This window comes from Gossypium arboreum, chromosome 12, assembly GCF_025698485.1.
Source record: "Gossypium arboreum isolate Shixiya-1 chromosome 12, ASM2569848v2, whole genome shotgun sequence".
Lineage (NCBI taxonomy): Eukaryota > Viridiplantae > Streptophyta > Magnoliopsida > Malvales > Malvaceae > Gossypium > Gossypium arboreum.
In genome coordinates, this window is record NC_069081.1 from 79,100,393 (window position 1) to 79,110,974 (window position 10,582).

Consider the following 10,582-nt stretch of genomic DNA (forward strand, 5'->3'; position numbering starts at 1 on the left):
GAAATTCACATTTATAACACTAAATCAAATCATCAAAAATGTCACACACAATTTAACACATATCATAGGCATCAAAATAAATTTTAAATTATTTTTATGCCTCTGTTTTGTGGTCCCGAAACCACATTCTGACTAGGGTCAATTTTGGGCTGTCACACATAATTAAGAACAAGTCAAATATTTATCATACAATTCAGATAATAATAAGATCCGTCTTAGGTTTCATACCCCTTAGGTATTTAGGGGGTTTAGTTCATACTTATGAAAGAAAACATCTCAAAAGCATAAAGATAACAAAACATAAGAAAACCCAAACTTCCAAAAGGAACTTGAAGGGAGATCTTCAGTTTTGATGATGAATCTGACTTTTGAGATGGATTAATCGGCTTTCCTTGAGAAATTCCTTGCTTCCTACTCTGCGTCTCTCCTTCTAAGTGCCTCCTCAGGTGTTTAAATAGGCTTTAGAATGCCTAAGATCCCTGAAACTTGGCATTTTCCGAATAAGACTATACTTGGGCTCAATAGGGACATGCCCGTGTGACACGCCAGTGTGCGATTACTCCAACCCGTGGTCAAGGCTGTTGAATAGGCATGGGCGTTTAGTCTACCCGTGTAAGTCGTGCTTCGATCCTGCCAATGGACACGGCCGTTTGACACTCTCGTGTGAGGAAGTCCAGGCCGTGTTGATTTCCCATGTGGGTCTATATTCTCTATTTTTGGCCCGCTTCTCGATCTTTTTACTCTTCTATGCTCACCTAAGTATAAAACATGAAATTAAAGGATGAGGAGCATCAAATTCACCAAATCTAAGGAGAAACCATCCATAAATGTACTAAGCATGGGACAAAAATATGTATAAATTATGATTTATTAGTTTGCCACCGGTTAGAGAAGTGGAGTTTTCTATAAATTCTATACCAGGGACAACATCAATAACTAGTTTGTAAAGAATGGCTCCGATCAAATTAAAAGAGTTGAAAGCACAGTTGCAAGACTTGATTGAAAGTGGTTTTGCTCGATCTAGTTTCTCACCTTAGGGTGCACCGATTTTGTTTGTAAAGAAGAAAGATGGATCGTTGAGGCTGTGCATTCATTATAGACAGCTTAACAAAGTTACAATAAAGAATAAATATCCACTACCTCGAATTGATGATTTATTTAACCAGTTGAAAGGTGCCACTATATTTTCAAAGATTGATCTTCATTCTGGTTAATATCAGTTATGATTAAAAGATTCAGATGTGCTAAAGATAGCTTTCAGAACCAGGTATAGACATTATGAGTTTCTTATGATGTCATTCGGGTTGACAAATGCACTTGCTATATTTATGGATCTGATGAACAGAATTTCCAAACCATATTTAGACAAGTTTGTGGTGGTATTTATAGATGATATTTTGGTTTACTCCTGAGATGAAAATGAACATACAGATCATTTGAGAATTGTGTTGCAAACTTTGTGTAAGAAGCAACTGTATGCCAAATTTAGTAAATGTGAATTTTGGCTACGGGAAGTTGGTTTTCTCGGACATATTGTATCTACTAAAGGTATCAGGGTGGATCCGAATAAAATTTCAGCTATTGTTAATTGGAAGCCACTGAAAAATGTGTTTGAAGTTAGAAGTTTTTTGGGGACTAGTTGGATATTATCAGAGATTGTTAAAGGGTTTTTGATGATAGTTTCTCCGATGACTCATTTATTGCAAAATGATGTGAAATTTGAGTGGTTTGATAAATGTTAGCAGAGTTTTGACAGGTTGAAAACCTTATTGACAGAAGCACCTATGTTAGTTTAGCCTGCATCTGGTAAGGAATTTGTAATTTACAGTGATGAATCGTTAAATGGTTTATGTTGTGTTTTGATGCAAGAAGATAAAGTAATAGGCTATGCTTCGAAGCTAAAACCACATGAAAGAAATTACCCAATACATGATCTTGAATTAGCAGCAATTGTGTTTGTATTGAAAATATGGCGACATTATCTGTTTGGTGAAAAATGTCATATATTCACTATTCTTAAAATTTTGAAGTATTTGATTTCACAGAAAGATTTGAATTTGAGATAGCACAGGTGGCTTGAGTGTAATATCCCGAATTAGGGCCTAATCAGAATAGTGGTTTCGTGACCACAAATCTGAGATAGAAATAATTATTTTATAATTATTTTGATGTTTATGATATGAATGCATGATTGTGTGAAAATTTTGTGATGAAACCCTATGCCTAAAGTGCTTAAATTGAAATTAGGGACTAAATCGAATAATTTGTAAAACTTGCATTCTAGGAGTTTTTAGTATGAAATTGTTTTGGAATATTAATGAGGAGGTCTTAAATAGAAATTTGACCAGTTTCTAAGTCTATGGAAAAAAATTGGACATGGATGGAATTTTTGAAAAGTTTAGTAGTAAGGGCATTTTGGTCATTTAGTTATTAAAATGAATTAAAAACAAAATTAAAAGCCAATTTTTATCCATCTTCTTCATTAGGCCAAAATTTCAAGGGTTCTCCATAGTTAGGGTTTTTTTCAAGCTTCCAAGCTCCATAGTAAGTGATTCCAAGCCTTGTTTTTAATGTTCTTTACGTTTTTGGAATCCCGGTAGCTCGATTAAGCTTATGCTAGCAATAATTCAACCTAGGGTTCATATTTGGAAAAATACCCATAGGTGAAATTTGTGTATTTTGGTGTTTTATGATAGAATATGAGGTTTTAAATTATGTTAGACAACTTGTACTTCTCGATTTTAAGCTTAAAACGAGTAAAGGGCTTAATCGGTAAAAATACCTAATAGTCATAAGTACATGTTAGAGTGTGAATTTGATGTTGCCATAGAAGGAAAAATGATCAGCATGTCATAAAACATAAGAATAAGGGATGAATTTTAATTCCGAGCCTAGGGGCAAAAGTGTAATTATGCAAAAGTTTAGGGGCAAAATGTAATTTTGCCAAAGTTAAATATAAATGTTGTTTTGATGAATGAATGTATTAAATAAGATTAATTTGGCATTATAGATCAAGAGAAACAAGATTCAAGTCGCGATCGAGGGAAAAACAAAGTTTACGAAGTATAGGCTCGATTGCTAATAATTTTGTACCGAGGTAAGTTCATGTGTAAATGTAGTAACATAATTGTCATTTTAAGCAATTTAATGTTGTTTATATGATATGATGCTAATTATTATCATGAAATATTATGCTTTGTGGTTATTGTTGAATAATATGTAATTATGTGAATTACTTGATGAGTATGAACTATCACCGAAGTATCGATTTCGATATTCCGTGGAAGACGGAAAAGATGTGTGATCGAGGAAAATGCCCGTTTGAACCTTGGGAATAGATTAGAATACAAGTGACATGTCACTAGGATGGTTGAGTTCCGAACGCGTTGAGTTGAGTCCGAGTTCGTGAGATGTAACTAAGCATCCGAGCTCATTGAGTTGAGTCCGAGTTCACTTATGGATGCGAACGCCTGAGCTCGTTGAGTTGAGTCCGAGTTCACTAATGGGCTGGTTACATGGTAGCTTGGCTACATAAGTTTCGCAGGCTATTGAGTTTGTCTAGCTGCGGGTATGGCTCTTATGTTCATGAGATCTGCGTATTCGAATTATATTCCGATGTGTTCAACGGGTGAATCTTATGTGAATAAGAAGAAGGCCTAAAACGAAGGTGACATGTTGGTAAGTGTGGTAAATGAGAAAATTTGACAGGTATGTGCTTAAACCCTCGGGTTGAAAACTTGGTATGATGAAATCGTAGAAAGATATTAAATGTAAATGAAACATGAATGTCTTGGTGTTGTTTATGCAAATGATGTTTTATGTGAGATTGTGTGATTATGTTACTTGCTATTTGCATGTGAACTTACTAAGCATTTGTGCTTACTCCCTCCTTTTCTTTCATTGTAGTTTTGACAAGCCAGCTTGAGAATTGGGATAGGTCGAAGACTCGTTCACACTATCCGAAGGCTTAAATTGGTAAAATGGTTTGTGTATTTTGAATGTGGCATGTATGGCAAAACACTCACTTTGTGTAATTGATCTTATGATATGGCTAAGGTTTGGTAAGAAAAGGGTTTGTAAATTATTAGCCATTGGAATGGCCAATCTAAGTCATATTTGATATTATGTATGTTTAAAATGCTATTTAGTCCATGAAAATCTTTAGTAAAGTGAAAATTTGCCATAAAACAGAATCTGACAGCAGTAGTGATGTAAATTTGAAAAATCACTAAAAATAGTATAAATGGAATTAAATTATGAGTAAGTTATGAAATTGAAGCTTAATTAGTCTATTTTCATATGGATTGAACAAAATGGGTATATAAATTATATTTTATGAGATATTTGAATTTTTGTGAAATAGGGCCAGAGTGATTTTTGGATCCCCTATTTTGACTTTAAAAATTCATCATAAACTGTAAAAAAATAATTAGAAGTCATTATTTATATGTATATATTCCTTATTAAGTCTAGTTTTAAGAGAAACAGACTTCATAGTCATTGGAATTCTGTACAGAGATATATCTGATTCGTAATATACAGAGATCAGAGCAGCCGAACCCTGAAATAGGGGAGACTTTAACTAATAAACTGTACTAATTGGCTTGACCAAAAATTCTATAAAACATTTATTAAACATATATATGAGTATAATTTCAGGAAAAATTTACAGAATTGGATTTCGAGTTTCAGAACTTGAGATATGAATTTTTAAGCAACTGTGACGCAGATTGCTAGCTTGACTGGAAATTTTAAAAATAAATTGTTTGAGTTGTTTAAGTAATGAATTAAGTCTGTTAACACCTCGTGTTCGACTCCGGCGACGGTCTCGGGTATGGGACGTTACATTGAGTTATTGAAAGACTATGATTTTGTTATTAAATATCATCCTAGAAATGCCAATGTGGTTGCAGATGCTCTAAGTATAAAATCTCTATTTTCTTTGCAAGCAATGAATACTCGATTGATCTTATCTGATGATGGTTCAATCATAGCTGAGTTAAAAGCTAGACTGATGTTTTTGCAGCAAATTTCTAAATTTCAAAAAGATGATAGTAAGTTATAAGCAAAATGGATTTAGTGTGAATTGACTCCTGATTTAGAATTTCAGATCGGGAGTGATGGTTTTTTGTTATTCAGAGGTAGAATATGTGCACCGAAGAATTCAAAACTAGCACAAAAGATTTTGAATAAAGCTCATAATGGTAACATGTCTATTCATCCTAGTACTAATAAAATTTACAATGATCTGAAAAGATGTACTGGTGGCTGGGAATGAAATGGGATATTTCTGAGTTTGTATCAAAATGTTTGATAGGTTAGCAAGTAAAAGATGAACATCAGTTGCCTTAGGGATTATTACGGCCAGTTACAATACTAGAATGGAAATGGGAAAGAATTACCATGGATTTTGTATCGGGATTACCCCTGTCTTCAATGAATAAAGATGCCATTTGGGTAATTCTTAATCGATTGATAAAGTCTATACACCTTATTCCATTACGTATGGATTTTTCCTTGGATAGATTGGCTGAGTTATATGTCTCTGAGATTGTTAGATTACATTAAGTACCTATCTCCATCATTTCAAATAGAGATCAAATCAGAGTAGTTCTCGATACTAACTCAATGCCAAATTCAACTTCTCGAATCGGAGGTAATCCCATAAGTTCTTCAGAAAACATATCAAGGAATTCACAGACAAAAGACACTGATTCCACTTTCTTTTCTATTACTTTTGAATTAATCACATAAGCAAAGTAAGCTTCACAACCCTTTCTCATGATACTCAGAGGTTTCATTGACAAAATCATAGCCGGTAACCCATTCAAATCACCAGATTCAATTCAGACAATCTCATCATTCTTGCATGTCAAATCAATAGTTTTCCATTTGCAATTCACAACAGCATCATGCAATGTTAGCCAGTCCATACCCAGAATTATATCAAACGCATCAAAGGGTAATAACATCAAATCAGCCGGAAAACAAATGTCTCAAAACATTAATGGACAATTCTTGCGGACTTTATCAACCAAAACACGTCTGCCTAGGGGGTTCGATCCTCTAATCACAAATTCAGTAGACTCTACAGGGAAAGTCTTACTGGATACTAAGTTCATGCATATATACGAATGTGTTGATCTAGGATCTATCAAAGCAATCACAAAAGTATCATAAAGTGTGAAAGTACTAGTTATAACAACTGGAGGCGAAGCTTCCTCGCGAGATCGAATAACGTAGGCTCGTGCAGGTGCTCTATTATTAGATCTCGCTGCAGTGTCTCGCGTCACACCTCTACTGCCACTCACATTTCCCGTGTGTGACACCCCTTACCCGAGTCTGAGGCTATGTTTTATAGCGAGTTCAAAGCTAGCTCAGATTCAGGGATCCTCGGAGACATCATTACACTATCTAACTGTCACTTGGTACTTTTGAACTTAAGTATTTTGGGTATATGGCACGTATAGGATTATGGTCATTTTGATAAATAGTTTGGTAATGAATGTAACACCCCGAACCCGAGACCATCGCCGGTGTCGGACACGAGGGGTTAGCAAGCCAAGTTCACTTGTTTTGCCCATCCATTGGACATTTCCAGTCAGGCTGGAAAAACTGCGTCACTGTCGCCTTAAAAATCATATCTCGAGTTTCAAAACTCGGAAACTGGTTTCGTAAATTTTCCTGAATTTAGACTCATATATCCATCCATGGATTTATTTCTAGAATTTTGGTCGGGCCAATTGGTACAGTTTATTAGTTAAAGTCACCCATGTTACAGGGATCGACTGCTCTGACCTTCGCGCGGTATAACTTGAATATCTCTCTGTACAGGGCTTTAATGTTGGTGCCGTTTGTTTCAAATGAAACTAGACTCAAAATGGAATCTGTACATATAAGGTATGTCGCCTAATTCTTTCTGGATAATTTATAGTAAATTTTTAAAGTTGCGACAGGGAACCCAGAAACCATTCTGGCCCTGTCTCACAATAGCTTTAATATCTCTTAACCTGTAACTCCTATGACCATTTCGTTTCTTCCATAAGAAAATAGACTCATCAAGGTTCATTTACATAGCTTATTCACTATTTAATTCCATTCCTATGAATTTTGGTGATTTTTCACATTCACGCCACTGCAGCTAGCAGCATCTGTTTTAAGGTAGGTCTTACCTATTTGGTAGTCTCCATGAACCAACTAGTCTTGCCATACATAGGTTCATATATGATCATTTTAACCATGCCAATGGCTGATCATATGACCAACATTCCCATTTCCAATCCATAGCCACATCATGACACCAAATATATACATACAAACCACAATTAGTCTAAGTTCATGCTTCCTTTTCGAGCCATTTTCGCATGGCCGTACATACTTACATTACAACATATTTAACAAACAAGAGGTAGTCCTATACATGCCATCTCAAGTTCAACCAAAATTTATACCAAAATGGAGGCTTGATAGTGTGGATGACTTGACTTCAACGATCCCGAATCCGATTGCTATCGGCGAAATCTAGAAAAGCGAGAGCCAAAGCGTGAGTAAGCATTTTTATGCTTAGTAAGTCTCAAGGAATATAATCAACTCTAATTACAGCAATACATTCACATAGTTAAATGCATCATTTCATTAATGCACATTCACATAATCATACTTACTTCACCATCCCAACTCTTATGTTCATACACAAATAACGGCTTCATTAAGGCCGATAACTCGTTCCATCATAGGAGCGGATATTCACACGCTCTTACTCCTAGCGCAGCAAAGCACACACCGCACTTACCTTGTCATTGGGAAATTTCACAAGTGCATTAGCTGAAATTTTCCAGCAAGCTTATAATTTTCAAATCACATACCTTGAGTTTAACCGGATGTCGCTACTCGATCAATCGCCTTGGGACATAGCCGGTTATGGTAACCCGCACCAAGGCCTCGGGACTTAACCCGGATATCACGATTTGCACAAATGCCTTGGTCTTAGCCGGATAGAATGACTTCATACGAATGCCTTGGTCTTAGCCGGATGTAGCCACTAGCACAATTGCCTTGGTCTTAACCGGTTATAATTTCCAGCATAATTGTCTTGAGGCTCAGCCGGATATCATTCAATTTCTCATGCACACATACATCAATAATCATTGGACATACATATTTCATTTTAGTTACTAAGGCTCAAACACAATTATAATCATTAGCATATTCGCCGGGACTTAGCCGGGTGGAATTCAAATACTCATACACACATAATCAATAATCATACACATCCATATTTCATCTCACATAATTCAAGTAAGGTCACTTCTTGAGGACTTACCTCGGATGTTGTCGAACGGCTTTTACGGCTATTCGATTACTTTTCCTTCCCTTGTCCAATTGTGGCCCTCTTAGCTCTTGAGCTAATTCAAACAAATTCAATTTATCAAAACCTCATTGTGCTAGCTTATGGCGAATATGACAAGGAATTTAAATGGTCATATGGCCACCCTTTAGCTTGAATACACAATGGTCATGCACATTTTATACTACATCAAGCAATTCAATACAATTTATTCGAGCATCAAGGAAAAGCTAAGGCCTTCAATAGGCTACCCAAGGCGAATATTCATGTACATGTTGAGGTCAATTTTGCACTTAATACCTCACAAAACAGCATGCAATTTACTAATTAATGCTTTGCACATTGTGGCTCAAAACTTATAATATAGCATCAAGCACTTATATGTGTGCTAGGCGAATTGTGCTTGCAATTTCACAAGCATTCTTCCACATTTTCTTCTTTAAACCAATATATTCATCACTTAGTTCATAACCAAACATAATGTGCAATCATATATATGCATATATGAGCATGGCGAATTTTCAAGGTGTCCATAGCCATCCAAAACACAAATTTTAACTAACATGCAAGAAGCATGAATCATGCTCAAGAATGCATCATGGCGAATATGACAATCGTGCTCTTTTCAATTTCAATCATGATAAAACAAAGAGAAAACTCAAAATCTTACTCAAGAGTAGACAATCCATCATTGCATGCATCATCATCAAGCTTCACACTTAGCATGCAATGGCTTTATCACCATAACAACTTTGGCCAAATACCATTTCCATGGCTTAACAAAGATTTGAGCCATGGCTAACATGCACATCAAGTTAGCAACCAAAGCATGCATGAAACTCCTAACACAACCTCATACATACCTTAATCTTGATGCAAACTTAGCCAAATCTCCTTCTAGATCTCTTCCAAACCAAGCATGAAGCAAAAATCCTCCTTCTTCCTTAGTTTTGGCTCAAAGAAAGGATGAACAAAATTTTTTCTTTCCTTCTCTACAACTCACGGCAATGGGGGATTACCACACTCACACATTTTTTTTTTCATTTTTTATCACCCATACACCTTTGTTTATTATTTCACCCTAATGCACCAACAAAACATGTTTCATGACATGTTTAGCCCATCCTCCTTGTCATGGCCGGCCACCACCTATAAAGGGGAATTTGACATGCAAGTCCATTATTTTGCATGCATGCTTTAATTAGTCATCACACATTTCCTATCATACTTTCAAAGTTCATTACTAAGTCCTTTCTTGTGGAATTCACCCTTATAACACTAAATCAATCATCATAAAATGTCATACATGAGCACACACATATTATAGGCATCAAAATAAATTTTAATTATTTTATGCCTCGGTTTTGTGGTCCCGAGACCACCTTCCGACTAGGGTCAATTTTGGGTGTCACAACTCTCCCCCACTTAAGAAATTTTCGTCCCCGAAAATCTTACCGGTAAATAGGTTTGGATATCGCTCTTTCATAGAGTTCTCGGTCTCCCAAGTAGCTTCTTCTATCCCGTGCTTGAGCCATAACACTTTTACTAGCGGAACCCACTTGTTTCACAACTCTTTCACTTCTCGTGATAGGATACGAATCGGTTCTTCCTCATAACTCATATTAGCTTGAATTTCAATTTCTGATGGACTAATCACGTGCGATGGATCGGATCTATAGCGTCGAAGCATCGAAACGTGAAAGACATCGTGAACCTTTTCGAGTTCAGGGGGCAAAATCAAACGATATGCCACTGGATCGACTCGCTTCGGATATCTCATATGGCCCAACGAACCTCGGGCTCAACTTGCCCTTACGGCCGAATCGAGTATCTTTTTCCAAGGCGATACCTTGAGAAACACTTTATCACCCACCTGATACTCGATATCCTTACGCTTCAGGTCCGCGTACGACTTCTGACGATCGGAGGCTATCTTCAGACTTTCACGGATTACTTTCACTTTCATTCAGCATCCCTAATCAAATCCACCCGAAAATCTTGCTTTCACCGAGCTCGGTCCAAAACAATGGTGTACGGCATTTACTGACCGTACAAGGCCTCGTAGGGTGCCATCTTAATACTTGATTGAAAGTGTTGTTGTAAGTGAATTCAATCAATGGCAAATACCGCTCCCATAAACCACTAAACTCGAGGACGCAACATCTTAACATATCCTCAAGTATCTCGAATTATCCGCTCGGATTGACCATCGGTTTGGGGTGAAAAGCGGTCTTT